This window comes from Heptranchias perlo, chromosome 12 (assembly GCF_035084215.1).
Source record: "Heptranchias perlo isolate sHepPer1 chromosome 12, sHepPer1.hap1, whole genome shotgun sequence".
NCBI classification, from domain to species: Eukaryota; Metazoa; Chordata; class Chondrichthyes; order Hexanchiformes; family Hexanchidae; genus Heptranchias; species Heptranchias perlo.
The window spans coordinates 14,563,588-14,578,167 of NC_090336.1; the positions used below are offsets into that span (position 1 = coordinate 14,563,588).

Genomic DNA, 14,580 nt, shown 5'->3' on the forward strand with positions numbered 1-14,580 from the left:
GTTATTTGTCAAATAATTTTACAAGTCTCAGAAGGTAAAAGCTTGATATTTTTTTTAAGTTTATACATATATACTTAATTTATTATGATGTTTTAAAATCGTACAATGGCATAGTTGTACTCCAACATCCAGGAATCATAAAACTCTCGATACAATAGGGCAATACACCAGCAACCAGAAAATGCATACATTAGCAAGGATCATTTTTACTAATAACAGGCCATGTGTGTCAACTTCATCTTTATTCATGTTTGATGTCTCCACATAGAAATGCCCAAACTAAGAGGCCAGGGAGAAAACCCATTCCCAGGTTTCTTCCAAATCTGCTTTACAACTGGCCACTAGCAACTTACTTTAAATTATCCTCTGACTTGTCATCTCCCCCTATGCAAAAGCACCCATCACTGACAGACTCATCTGGTCCAAGATTAGAAAGTAAGAGTGTGTAAAACTGAGGAAGCAAAACCATGTCCACAGTTCCAGCATATTGACTCAGTAACTTACTTTGTCACTTGGACTGCCTCAGAAGGATTCTAACTGACCAAAATGGCTACCTGATGGTTGGATACTTCGCCATTTCTCAAATTGGAGGCTGACAAGGTGAATCCTAAAACTTTCATAGCATACAATACTTGGCAAAACAGTTAGCATTTCCACAGAGCAACTTATTAAGCATTCTGATCACAAAATGATGAATAATCAATCTCATCTATTGGTATCAAGTCTCCAACAGCCTCAGCATGAGAATCAATCAGCCAATTGTACTCTCTTTCTATGTCTTCTTCCCCTCATTGCAACTACTAATTGGTTGTTTCAGTCCCTTTCCATTTTATAACAGTCAGAGACAGCAGGTGAGTGCTTACTCAGAGTTCGGCAGTGCCTACAGCACTTTATACTTGATTCATTAAAAAAACATAAAAGCTGTGCCTCAGTAGATCTAAAATGCTTGCTACCAAGGTGCAATGCAGGTTTACATTGAATAAATTGCTTTGCTTTTTTGGGCTCATCAGTTAATCAACCTACTCAAAACAAGTGGCCAGGGAGGCAACGTGCTTCCAGGTTTCCGCCAATGCTACTGGTTAAATGTGCAAGGCCAACCCATGTTGAATTATCCTCTGACTTGCCATCCACCCTGTGCAGAAGCACCTGACACCGACAAGCTTTGATGGGCCAAGATAAGGTGGTCATTGTATGTAAAAGTGAAGAACCAAAACCATGGCCATAGTGCAGCATAATTGATTTGGCAACTTGTGCAGCACAGGACTGCCTCTTAAAGGCTCAAGTTGATCAGAATGGCAATCTAACTTGTTGCCATACAAATTATGTAGTGGTTTATGACTCCCTTTCTCCTCCCCTTCAAAAAAATCCTAATTTCTCTTCAAGGAAGATGGGAAAATAAATCCTAATCCTTTGCAGCAATGATTATTACCTTTTCCTCTTCAGGTTCGTTGTATATTATAAAGTCGTATTTCACAGTTTCTAATGACATTTTATTACTGGTGAGTAAGATTACCCAATATAGGTATATGTTTTTAATCTTACTGGAGTCATAAGCTGTCTCTGTTGGCAGTCAGAGGAAGTTGCAAATTAGTAACATCAACATGCTCGTTTCAATAAAAATGATCAATACAGAACTATAAAGCAAAAATCAGCAATTAGCATTTGAGAAATGCTTTTAGAATGTTGCCCTTTGAGAAAACACACCACATCTGGACAGGTATTAGAAAATAATGGATTACTGCAATGGGCTTCGTATAAAGTGAAGCTGGACAGGGTGCTGGAGGAAAGTTGGCTGCATTGTATGCAACGCATGGCTGCTCACCATTGACTGCGACAGTTGGACCCCCCTCAAGATCCTGGATGGCATTATGTATGGTAGGGGATAAATAAATAATATTAATTGCTTCAGTCTGTAAACTTCTGGTCTTTGTGATAATATACGGCATGTTCAAGATTATGTATGAGTGCAGCATGTGACTATAAAACCCAATAAGCAAATTGTTGCCGTGTGATAATTTTAAGCCCCACAGTTACATGCCTCAGCGAGGAAAGAATATGGAAAAGGATTGCAGGGCACAAGGTCAATTTACGTGAGCCAGTGGTACATCATGGTTCTGTGAAAAGCCCATAATTATAATAATTCAAGTTGGCTGAGGCTGGAATTCTAAATTCAAGTAGGTTGAGGCCAGAGAGGAGTGTAATAAATAAATAAAAAGAACGTGTGTGAGTGAGAGAGAGATAGAGAGAAGAAAAAATGACCAAGGTTGGGAGCTAAATATTCAGGGTTATTTAACATTTCGGAAGGATAGGAAAAAAGGTAAAGGTGGTGGGGTAGCTCTGTTAATAAAGGATGAAATTGGTATAATAGTGAGAAATGATCTTGGCTCAGAAGATCAAGATGTCGAATCAATTTGGGTGGAGGTAAGAAATAACAAGGGAAAGAAATCACTGGTGGGAGTAGTATACAGGCCCCCTAACAGTGGCTACACTGTAGGGCAAAATATTAATCAGGAATTAAGGGGGGCTTGTAAAAAAGGTAATGCAATAATCATGGGCGATTTTAACTTTCACATAGATTGGACAAATCAAATTGGCAAAAATAGCCCTGACGAGGAGTTCATGGATTTTATTAGGGACTGTTTCTTAGACCAATACGTCGGGGAACCAACCAGGGAACAGGCCATTTTGGATCTGGTAATGGGTAGCGAAACAGGATTAATTAAGGATCTCAAAGTAAAGGATCCCTTGGGAAGCAGTGATCAGATCAGCCATGATCTTATTAAATGGCGGAGCAGGCTCGAAGGGCCGATTGGCCAACTCCTGCTCCTATTTCTTATGTTCTTATAACATGATACAATTTCACATCCAGTTTGAGAGTGAGGATCTTGGGTCTGAAACTACTGTATTAAACTTAAATAAGGGCAATTATAAAGGAAATAGGGCAGAATTGGCTAAAGTGGACTGGGTAAACAGATTAGATGATATGATGGTGGATAAGCAGTGGCAAACATTTAAAAAGATATTTTATGACTCACAACAAAAATATATCCCTGCGAGGAGAAAAGACTCCACAAAAAAGGTGAACCAACCATGGCTAACTAAGGAAGTTTCGGATGGTATCAGGTCAAAAGAAAAAGCAAAAAACATGGCAAAGATTACTGGTAAGCCCGAAGATTGGGAAAACTTTAAAAACCAGCTAAGGATGACTAAAAGAATGATAAAGAGGGAGAAAATAAATTATGAGAGTAAACTAGCAAGAAATATAAAAACTGACAGTAAAAGCTTCGACAAGTATATAAAAAGGAAGAGGGTAGCTAAGGTAAACATTGGTCCCTTAGAGATGAGACTGGGGAAATAATAATGGAAAACAAGGAAATGGCAGAGGAATTGAACAGATATTTTGTATCTGTCTTCACAGTAGAAGACACTAATAATACACCAGTAACAGTAGAAAATCAAGGGGAAAGGGGGAGGGAGGAACTAAAAACAATCACTATCACTAGAGAAAAAGTACTAGGTAAACTAATGGATCTAAAGGCTGACAAGTCCCCTGGACCTGATGGCTTGCATCCGAGGGTCTTAAAGGAAGTGGCTACAGAGATAGTGGATGCATCGGTTGTAATCTTCCAGAATTCATTAGATTCTAGAAAGGTCCCAGTGGATTGGAAAACCGCAAACGTAACACCCCTATTCAATAAGGGAGTGAGACAGAAAGCAGGTAACTATAGACCAGTTAGCCTAACATCTGTCATTGGGAAAATGCTAGAATCCATTATTAAGGAAGTAATAGCAGGACATTTGGAGACTCATAATACAATCCAAGAGAGTCAACATGGTTTTATGAAGGGGAAATAGTGTCTGAAAAATTTATTACAGTTCTTTGAGGAAGTAATGGGCAGGGTGGATAAAGGGGAACCAATGGATGCAGTATATTTGGATTTCCAAAAGGCATTCGATAAGATGCCACATAAAAGATTACTGCACAAGATAAGAGCTCATGGTGTTGGGGGTAATATACTGGCATGGATAGAGGATTGGCTAACTAACAAAAAAGAGTCGGGATAAAAGAGTCATTTTCAAAATGGCAATCTGTAACTTGAGGCGCCGCAGGGCTCAGTGCTGGGGCCTCAACTATTTACAATATATATCAATGACTTGGATGAAGGAACAGAGTGTCTTGTGGCCAAATTTGCTGATGATACAAAGATGGGTGGAAAAGCAAGTTGCGATGAGGACACAAAGTGTCTGCAAAGGGATATTGACAGGTTAAGTGAATGGGCAAAAATTTGGCAGGTGGAATATAATGTGGGAAAATGTGAAGTCATCCACTTCGGGAGGAAAAATAAAAAAGCAAAATATTATTTGAATGGAAAAATACTACAAAATGCTGCGGTACAGAGGGATCTGGGTGTCCTCGTACATGAAACACAAAAAGTCAACATACAGGTGCAGCAGGTAATCCGGAAGGCAAACGGAATATTGGCCTTTATTTCTACGGGGTTGGAGTATAAAAGCAGGGAAGTCATGCTACAACTGTACAGGGTGCTGGTGAGACCACACCTGGAGTACTATGTACAGTTCTGGTGCCCTTATTTAAGGAAGGACATACTTGCACTGGAGGCAGTTCAGAGAAGGTTCACTAGGTTGATTCCGGGTATGGAAGGGTTGTCTTATGAGGAAAGATTGAACAGGTTGGGTCTATACTCATTGGAATTTAGAAGAATGAGAGGAGATCTTATTGAAACATACAAGATTCTGAGGGGACTCGATAGGGTAGATGCTGAGAGGATGCTACCCCTCATGGGGGAATCTGAAACTAGGGGGCATAGTCTCAGAATAAGGGGTCGCCCGTTTAAGACAGAAATGAGGAGGAATTTCTTCTCCCAGAGGGTCGTGAATCTTTGGATTTCTTTACCCCAAAAAGCTGTGGAGGCTGAGTCATTGAATACATTCAAGGCTGAGTTAGACAAATTTTTGATCAGCAAGGGAGTCAAAGGATATGGGGAAAAGGTGGGAAAGTGGAGTTGAGGTAAAAAAATCAGATCAGCCATGATCTCATTGAATGGCGGAGCAGGCTCGAGGGGCCGAATGGCCTACTCCTGCTCCTATCTCTTCTGGTCTTATGAGAGATTGAGAATAATTTAAAATGGCTTTTGGTTTCTTTTTCTACATACAATGTGAGTGGAAAACTCCAACCATATTTCAAGAAAGTAGCATATATAAACAGAAGGCTATTATTTCCTGTGGGCCCAACCAACCATTTAATTGAGAATTTTATTACCCTCACAACTATGAAAAAGAAAAATCTATAACTGTATAATATTACTGGGATATTTTATTAGAAAATAACCCATGGAGAACAGTGAGTGCATGTTTATCTGTATTTAAATAGTTGTTAATGCTTTGTGCTGTGCTACTAGAATGTAAATTACAGATGGTCATATCAAACACTTCAATTAGCCAGATTCCTGCATCACCACTGTGAACATTACACACAGAATGCAAATAGAAATTAATATCCTCAGCCACTTTCAGGAATAGATTAATAGAATAGCAGTTCCAAAGTGCAACACAAATAAGGAAACGGCAGACTTGTTGAATAATTACTTTGTGTCAGTCTTCACAGTGGAGGAAGAGGATAATATACCTGACGTTCCAGGGAAACTAATAACAAATCAAGGACTGGAACTCGCTAAAGTTAAAGGAAGTAAGAAAACACTATTCGAAAAAATACTGGCACTAAAGACTGACAAATCGCCAGGACCTGATTGTGTCCACCCCAGGGGTTAAAGGAAGTGGGTGAAGAAATTGCAGATGTTTTAACCATAATCTTCCAAAGTTCTTTTGATTCAGGAATTGTCCCTTTAGATTGGAAAATTACAAATGTAACTCCATTATTTAAGGAGAGAGAGAAACTAGGAAATTATAGACCTGCAAGTCTACCATCTGTTGTGGAGTAGTTATTGGAATCTGTAATTAAGCAGTCTGTGCCCGCATGCAGCAAGACCTGAAGACCTGGACAACATCCAGACTTGGGCTGATAAGTAGCAAGTAACACTCATGCCAGACAAGTGCCAGGCAATGACCATCTCCAACAAGAGAGTCTAACCACCTCCCCTTGACATTCAACGGCATTACCATCACCGAATACCCCACCATCAACATCCTGGAGGTCACCCAGAAACTTAACTGGACAGCCACAAATACTGTGGCGACAAGAGCAGGTCAGAGGTGGGTATTCTACGGTGAGTGACTCACCTCCTGACTTCCCAAAGCCTTTCCACCATCTACAAGGCACAAGTCAGGAGTGTGATAGAATACTCTCTACTTGCCTGGATGAGTGCAGCTGCAACAACACTCAAGGAGCTCGACACCATCCAGGACAAAGCAGCCTGCTTGATTGGCACCCCATCCACCACCCTAAACATTCACTCCCTTCACCACTGGCGCACCGTGACTGCAGTGTGTACCATCCACAGGATACACTGCAGCAACTCGCCAAGGCTTCTTCGACAGCACCTCCCAAACCCGCGACCTCTACCACCTGGAAGGACAAGGGCAGCAGGCACATGGGAACAACACCACCTGCACAGTCCCCTCCAAGTCACACACCATTCCGATTCGGAAATATATTGCCGTTCCTTCATTATTGCTGGGTCAAAATACTGGAACTCCCTACCTAACAGCACTGTGGGAGAACCTTCACCAGATGGACTGCAGCAGTTCAAAAAGGCGGCTCACCGTCACCTTCTCAAGGGCAATTAGGGATGGGCAATAAATGCTGGCCTGGCCAGCGACGCCCACATCCCATGAACGAATAAAAAAAAATTAAAGGACAAGATGACTGAGCATTTAGAGAAATTTGAGCTGATTAAAGAGAGCCAACATGGATTTGTAACAGGTAGGTCATGTCTAACAAACCTAATTGAATTATCTGATGCAGTAACTTAAGTAGTAGACAGGGCAATGTCTATGGATGTAGTTTATATGGACTTCGAGAAGGCAATCGATAAGGTTCCACATAAGACTCTTAGCTCACCATATTAGAGGAAAGATGTGATTGCACTTGAGAGTACAGTGGAGATTTACGAGGATCTTGCCAGGGCTGGAGAATTTTAGCTATGAGAAAAGATCGGAAAAGCTGGGGTTGTTTTCTTTGGAACAAAGGAGGCTGGGGGAGATTTAATTGATATATAAAATTATGACAGGACTAGATAGAGTGGATAGGGAGGACCTATTTCCCTTCGCAGAGTGGTCAGTGACCAGGGGGCATAGATTTGAAGTAATTGTTGCAAGGGTTAGAGGGGAGCTGAGAAGAAATGCTTTCATCTAGAGGGTGATGGGGGTCTGGTACTCACTGCCTGAAAGGGTGGTAGAGACGGAAACACTCAACTCTTTTAAAAAGTACTTGGATGTGCACTTGAAATGCCATAACCTACAAGGCTACGGACCAAGAGCTGGAATGTGGGATTAAACTGGATAGCTCTTTTTTGGCCGACACGGACACGATGGGCCGAACGGCCTCCTTCTGTGCCATAACTTTCTATGATTCTAAAATTAAATCTCAAGGAATTGAAAGCAAATTATTGACCTGTTTAGGAGATTGATTAGGTGGTAGAATACAGAGAACAGGGATAATGGGTATGTATTGAATTGGAAGGAAGTGACTAATGGCATCCCACAAGGATGTGTGCTGGGGCCTCAACTATTCACTATATTTATTAATGACTTAGATAACACTTAGATAATGACTCAGAGTAAACACATTCCCACAAGGGGGGAAGAAAGGGCATCCAAAGATAGAGCTCCCTGGATGATTAAAGATATAGAGATTAAAATGAAACAGAAAAAGGAGGCTCATGACAAATGTAAGCTTCAAATGTAGAGAATCAAGCTGTATATACAAAGTGCAGAGGAGATTTAAAAAAGGAATTGAAGGGCAGAGAGAATATGAGGATAGATTAGCAGCTAACATAAAAGAGAACCCAAAAGTTTTTATTAAATAAACATATAAGTAGTAAAAGGATAGTCAAAGGGAGGAGGGGGCCGATTACGGACAAAAAATGATCTTGTGGAGGCAGAGCATATGGCTGAGGTACTAAATGAATACAGTCATTAGCACGGTCTTCACTAGAGAAGAGGATGCTACCAATGTCACAGTAAAGGAGGAAGTAGTAGTGATATTGGATAGGATAAAAATAGATAAAGAGGAGATACTTAAAAGATTGGCAGTACTCAAAGTAGAAAACTCACCTGGTCCAGATGGGATGCATCCTAGGTTACTGAGGGAAGGGTGGAAATTGCAGAGGCTCTGACCACAATCTTCCAATCCTTCTTAGAAATGGGGGTGGTGCCAGAGGACTGGAGGATTGCAAATAATACATCCCAGTTCAAAAAAGGGGAGAGGGATAAACCCAGCAACTGAAGGCCAGTCAGCCTAACGTCATTGCTGGGGGGAAATTTTAGGGACAATAATCTGGAGCAAAATTAATTGGCATTTGGAAAAGTATGGTCTAATAAATGAAAGTCAGCTTGGAATTGTTAAAGGAAAATCATGTTTGACTAACTTGATTCAGTTCTTTGATGAAGTAACTGAGAGGGATGGTGAGGAAAGTGCGGATAGTTTTGTGCATATGGACTTCAAAAAACCATTTGATAAAGAACCACATAATAGACTTGTTAGCAAAATTAAAACCCATGGGATTAAGGAGATAGTGGCAGTGTGGATACAAAATTGGCTAGGGGACAGAAAGCAGAGTGGTGAATGGTTATTTTTCATCCTGGAGGGGATGTATACATTGGTGTTCCCTAGGGGTTGGTATTAGGACCACTGCTCTTTTTGATATTTATTAATGACCTGGATTTGGTTTTACAAAGTTCACAGATATCAGGATATTCGAAAATGTAGTAAACAATGTGGAAGATCGTAACAAACTTCAGGAGGACATCGACAGACTGGTGAAATAGGCAGACACATGGCAGATGAAATTTAACGCAGATAAGTATGCACATAAAAAACAGGATCAGAAGTAGGCCATATGGCCCCTCGAGCTTGCTCCGCCATTCAATAAAATCATGGCTGATCTTCGACCTCAACTCCACTTTCCTGCCCTAAACCCAAATTCCTCGATTCCCTTAGTGTCCAAAAATCTATCCAGCTCAGCCTTGAATATACTCAACGGCTGAGCATCCACAGCCCTGTGGGGTAGGGAATTCCAAAGATTTGCCACTCTCAGTGAAGAAATTCCTCATCTCAGTCTTAAATGGCCGACTCCTTATCCTGAGACTATGCCCCCTAGTTCTCGACTCTCCAGCCAGGGGAAACAGCCTCTCAGTATCTACCCTGTCAAGCCCTCTAAGAAATTTATATGTTTCAATGAGATCCCCTCTCATTCTTCTAAAATCTAGAGAATACAGGCTCATTTTACTCAATCTCTCCTCATAGGACAATCCTCTCATCCCAGGAATTAATCCAGTGAACCTTCGTGGCACTGCCTCTAAGGCAAGTATATCCTTCCTTAGGTCAGGAGACCAAAACTACACAGTACGTCAGGAGTGGTCTCACCAAAGCCCATTACAATTGTAGCAAGAATTCCTTACTTTTGTACTCTAACCCCCTTGCAATAAAGGCCAACATGCCATTTGCCTTCCTAATTGCCTGCTGTACCTGCATGTTAACTTTCTGTGTTTCATGTACAAAGACACCCAAATCTCTCTGGACACCAACATTTAATAGTTTCTCACCATTTACAAAATATTTTGTTTTACTATCCTTCCTACCAAAGTGAATATCCTCACATTTCCCCACATTATACTCCATCTGCCACCTTCTTGCCCACTCACTTAACATGTCTATATCCCTTTGCAGACTCTGTGTCCTCCTTACAGCTTACTTTCCCACCTAGCTTTGTATCACCCACTTGGATACATTACACTCGGTCCCTTCATCTAAGTCATTAATATCGATTGTAAATAGCTGAGGCCCAAGCACTGATCCTTGCAGCACCCCACTAGTTAGAGCCTGCCAACCTGATAATGACCGGTTTATTCCTACTAGTGAAGTGATACATTTTGGTAGGAAGAATGAGGAGAGCCAATATAAACTAAATGATACAATTTTAAAGGGAGTGCAGAAACAGAGAGATCTGTGAGCGTATGTACACAAAACTTTGAATAAGTTGAGAAGGCTGTCAAAAAAGCATATGGAATCCTTGGCTTTATTAATAGAGGCATAGAGTACAAAAGCAAGGAAGTTATATTAAACCTTTATAAAACACTGGTTAGGCCTCAGCTGGAGTACTGTGTTCAATTCTGGGCACCACACTTTAGGAAGAATGTCATGGCCTTACAGAGAGTGCAGAGGAAATTTACTAGAGTGGTACCAGGGATGATGGACTTCAGTTATGTGGAGACACTGGAAAAGCTGGGGTTGTTCTCCTACAGCAGAGAAGGTTAAGAGGAGATTTGATAGAGGTGTTCAAAATCATGAACGGTTTTGATAGAGTAAATAAGAAGAAACTGTTTTGAGCAGCAGGAGGATCGGTAACCAGAGGACACAGATTTAAGGTGATCGGCAAAAAAAAGTCAACGAGGAAATTTTTTTATTCAGCAAATTGTTATGATCTGGAATGCACTGCCTGAAACGATGTTGGAAGCAGATTCAATAATAATTTTCAAAAAGGAATTGGATAAATACTTAAAGGGAAAAAATTTACAGGGCTATGGGGAAAGAGCAGGGAGTGGGACTAATTGGATAGCTCTTTCAAAGAGGCACGATAGGCTGAATGGCCTCCTGTGCTGTACCTTACTACGATACGTCTATGAATGCAATAGAGAGCCATATATCCAAGTTTGCCAATGACACAAAGATTGGTGACACAGTAAGTAGTGTAGACGGGAGCATAAATTTACTAAGAGACATTGACAGTGCGTGGCAGATGGATTTCAATGCAGGTAAAGTGTGAGATCATCCATTTTGGACCAAAAACGGATAGATCTGAGTATTTTTTAAATGGTGAAAAGCTAGGAACAGTGGAGGTCCTGTGGAAATGCATAAAGGGATACTTGACCATATTAACTCTCTCTCTAATTCACCTAACTCACGAATGTGGAAATGCATGAAGAGATACTTGACCATATTAACTGACTCGCTAATTCACTTAAACTCACATAATAAAGTTTCTCACGAAAACACATAGAAGCACAATTGTGTAATTACTTTGAGTTTTCTCATGCTGATTGCTATCCTCCCTTTCGATAGAGAGGTAGCTGACTAACAGGAATAAATGACCATATAGCCTTGAGACTAGCTACAGACTTACTGATAATAAAGACAGTTTCTTAGGGAAAAAGCACTTTCCCAGGCCTGCGTCCAAGATATCAAGATGGCTATGGGAACCCGAGGGTGGGTTCCCTATTTTGATTGACCAACTACCTGAGCCAATAAAGAATGTACGTGTACGCCCATATTCTGTGACAGGTGGGCGTTGTTACTGAGCTGTATAAACGTGAGCTGTTTCCTGAACTCGGCGAAGATGTATCCTCAACCATTGTCTTGAGGTGCTCTTCCACTTGTACAAGTAAAATAATAAATTCTCTCTTGTACTACTTTGTTTGGGTGTTAATGCATTGTATAGAATAAGTAATATTAAGTTTCCACAGTCCAAAGAGATTTAGGGGTCCATGTACACAGATCTCTAAAACGTAGTGGTCAGGTACAAAAATTAATGAAAAAGGCTAATGGAATGTTAGCATTGTATATATAGAGGGCATGAATATAAAGGGAGGAAGTTTTGCTACAGTTATACAAGGCCCTGGTTGGACCACTACTGTGTACAGCACCTTAGAAAGGATATATTAGCCTAGGTAGAAGTGCAGCACAGATTGACTTGAATGTTACCAGGGCTCTAAAGATTAGATTATGAGGAGAGATTGTATGAACTAGGCTTGTAATCCCTAGAATATAGCAAGTTAAGGGGTTATTTGATTGAGATTTTTTTAGGGTTTTGAAAGGAATCAATAGGGTAGATAGAGAGAAACTTTTTCTGCTGGTGGGGGAGTCAAGGACATAACCTTAAAATCAGAGCCAGGCCATTCAAGAGAGAAGTTAGGAAACACTTCTTCAAGCAAAAGGTGGTAGAAGTGTGCAACTCTCTCCTGCAAAAATGAGTAGATGCTAGCTCAATTAATAATTTTAAATCAGAGATCGATAGATTTTTGTTAGGCAAGGGTATTAAGGGACATGGAGCCAAGACTGTAAGTGGAGAGGTGGCACATCAGCCACGATCTCAATGAATGGCTCGAGGGGCTGAATGGTCAGTTCCGATGTTCCTATAAATTATGTATGATGATAAACAAAAGCATTATAAGAAGAAGCAATAGATTAATCTGTATACAATCACCAGGGCGTTAGGCTTTTGAACACAGTCCTTCACAATTATACACAGCCAGAACTTTAGAACAGGACGTGGAGAAAAATATAATTTATCAGACAATGCAGCACTTCACTTTACTGACTTATTCCATCTCATGCTGCTTTTACGTTGGCCTTAGAGGAGTGACAATTCTCAACACACAGGGCATGCGCACGCAGCAGCGATCCTAAAGTAAACTTGCCCGACTCGCTAAAGTAGCCACTGAAAAGATGAAGTAAAGAAAATTAGGCTTTTAATTACTAGCTTGCTATAAATACTTTGATCTTTAAAATTAATTGTCCTCCGCTTCACACCTCTTTCCTCTCCTGAAGGAGGTGTCCCATACCGAGGCACAATTCCAAGGGCACTAGAACATAAGAACATAAGAAATAGGAGCAGGAGTAGGCCAATCGGCCCCTCGAGCCTGCTCCGCCATTCAATAAGATCATGGCTGATCTGATCCTAACCTCAAATCTAAATTCATGTCCAATTTCCTGCCCGCTCCCCGTAACCCCTAATTCCCTTTACTTCTAGGAAACTGTCTATTTCTGTTTTAAATTTATTTAATGATGTAGCTTCCACAGCTTCCTGGGGCAGCAAATTCCACAGACCTACCACCCTCTGAGTGAAAAAGTTTCTCCTCATCTCAGTTTTGAAAGAGCAGCCCCTTATTCTAAGATTATGCCCCCTAGTTCTAGTTTCACCCATCCTTGGGAACATCCTTACCGCATCTACCCGATCAAGCCCCTTCACAATCTTATATGTTTCAAAAAGATCGCCTCTCATTCTTCTGAACTCCAATGAGTAGAGTCCCAATCTACTCAACCTCTCCTCATATGTCCGCCCCCTCATCCCCGGGATTAACAGAGTGAACCTTCTTTGTACTGCCTCGAGAGCACGTATGTCTTTTCTTAAGTATGGAGACCAAAACTGTATGCAGTATTCCAGGTGCGGTCTCACCAATACCTTATATAACTGCAGCAATACCTCCCTGTTTTTATATTCTATCCCCCTAGCAATAAAAGCCAATATTCCGTTGGCCTTCTTGATCACCTGCTGCACCTGCATACTAACTTTTTGATTTTCTTGCACTAGGACCCCCAGATCCCTTTGATCTGCAGTACTTTCCAGTTTCTCGCCATTAAGATAACTTGCTCTCTGATTTTTCCTGCCAAAGTGCATAACCTCACATTTTCCAATATTGTATTGCATCTGCCAAATCTCCGCCCACTCACCCAGCCTGTCTATATCCCCCTGTAGATTTTTTATGTCCTCCTCACTCTCTACTTTCCCTCCCATCTTTGTATCATCTGCAAACTTTGATATGTTACACTTGGTCCCCTCCTCCAAATCGTTAATATAGATTGTAAAGAGTTGGGGACCCAGCACCAACCCCTGCAGAACACCACTGGCTACTGGTTGCCAGTCCGAGAATGAACCATTTATCCCAACTCTCTGCTTCTTGTTAGATAACCAATCCTCCACCCATGCCAGAATATTACCCCCAATCCTTCTTTATCTTGAGCAATAATCTTTTATGTGGCACCTTGTCGAATGCCTTCTGGAAGTCTGAATACACTACGTCCACTGGTTCCCCTTTATCCACCCTGTACTTTATGTCCTCAAAAGAACTCAAGCAAATTTGTCAGACATGACTTCCCCTTCGTAAAGCCATGCTGACTTTGTCCTATTAAATTATGTTTATCCAAATGTTCCGCTACTAACTCCTTAATAATAGACTCCAAAATTTTACTCACCACAGATGTTAGGCTAACTGGTCTATAATTTCCAGCCTTCTGCCTACTACCCTTTTTAAATAAGGGTGTTACATTAGCAGTTTTCCAATCTGCCGGGACCTTTGCCGAGTCCAGAGAATTTTGGTAAAATTATTACCAAAGCATCCACAATACCTACTGCCACTTCCCTCAAGACCCTAGGATGTAAGCCATCAGGTCCAGGGGATTTACCCTCCTTGAGTCCCATTAATTTACTGAGTACCAATTCCTTAGTGATTTTAATCGTATTTAGCTCCTCCCCCACTAGAGCGCCCTGTTTGTCCAGTGTTGGGATATTCTTAGTGTCCTCTACCGTAAAGACTGAAACAAAATATTTGTTCAGCATTTTTGCCATCTCCATGTTTCCCACCATTAATTTCCCGGTCTCATCC

General features: G+C 41.0%; 1 protein-coding gene across 4 annotated transcripts in view; it reads right to left on the bottom strand.

Annotated features, from left to right (window-relative positions):
* The window catches only part of LOC137327835 (activating molecule in BECN1-regulated autophagy protein 1-like), a 400,989-nt gene that overhangs the window by 127,940 nt on the left and 258,469 nt on the right, over positions 1-14,580 (bottom strand). The window lies entirely within an intron of this gene.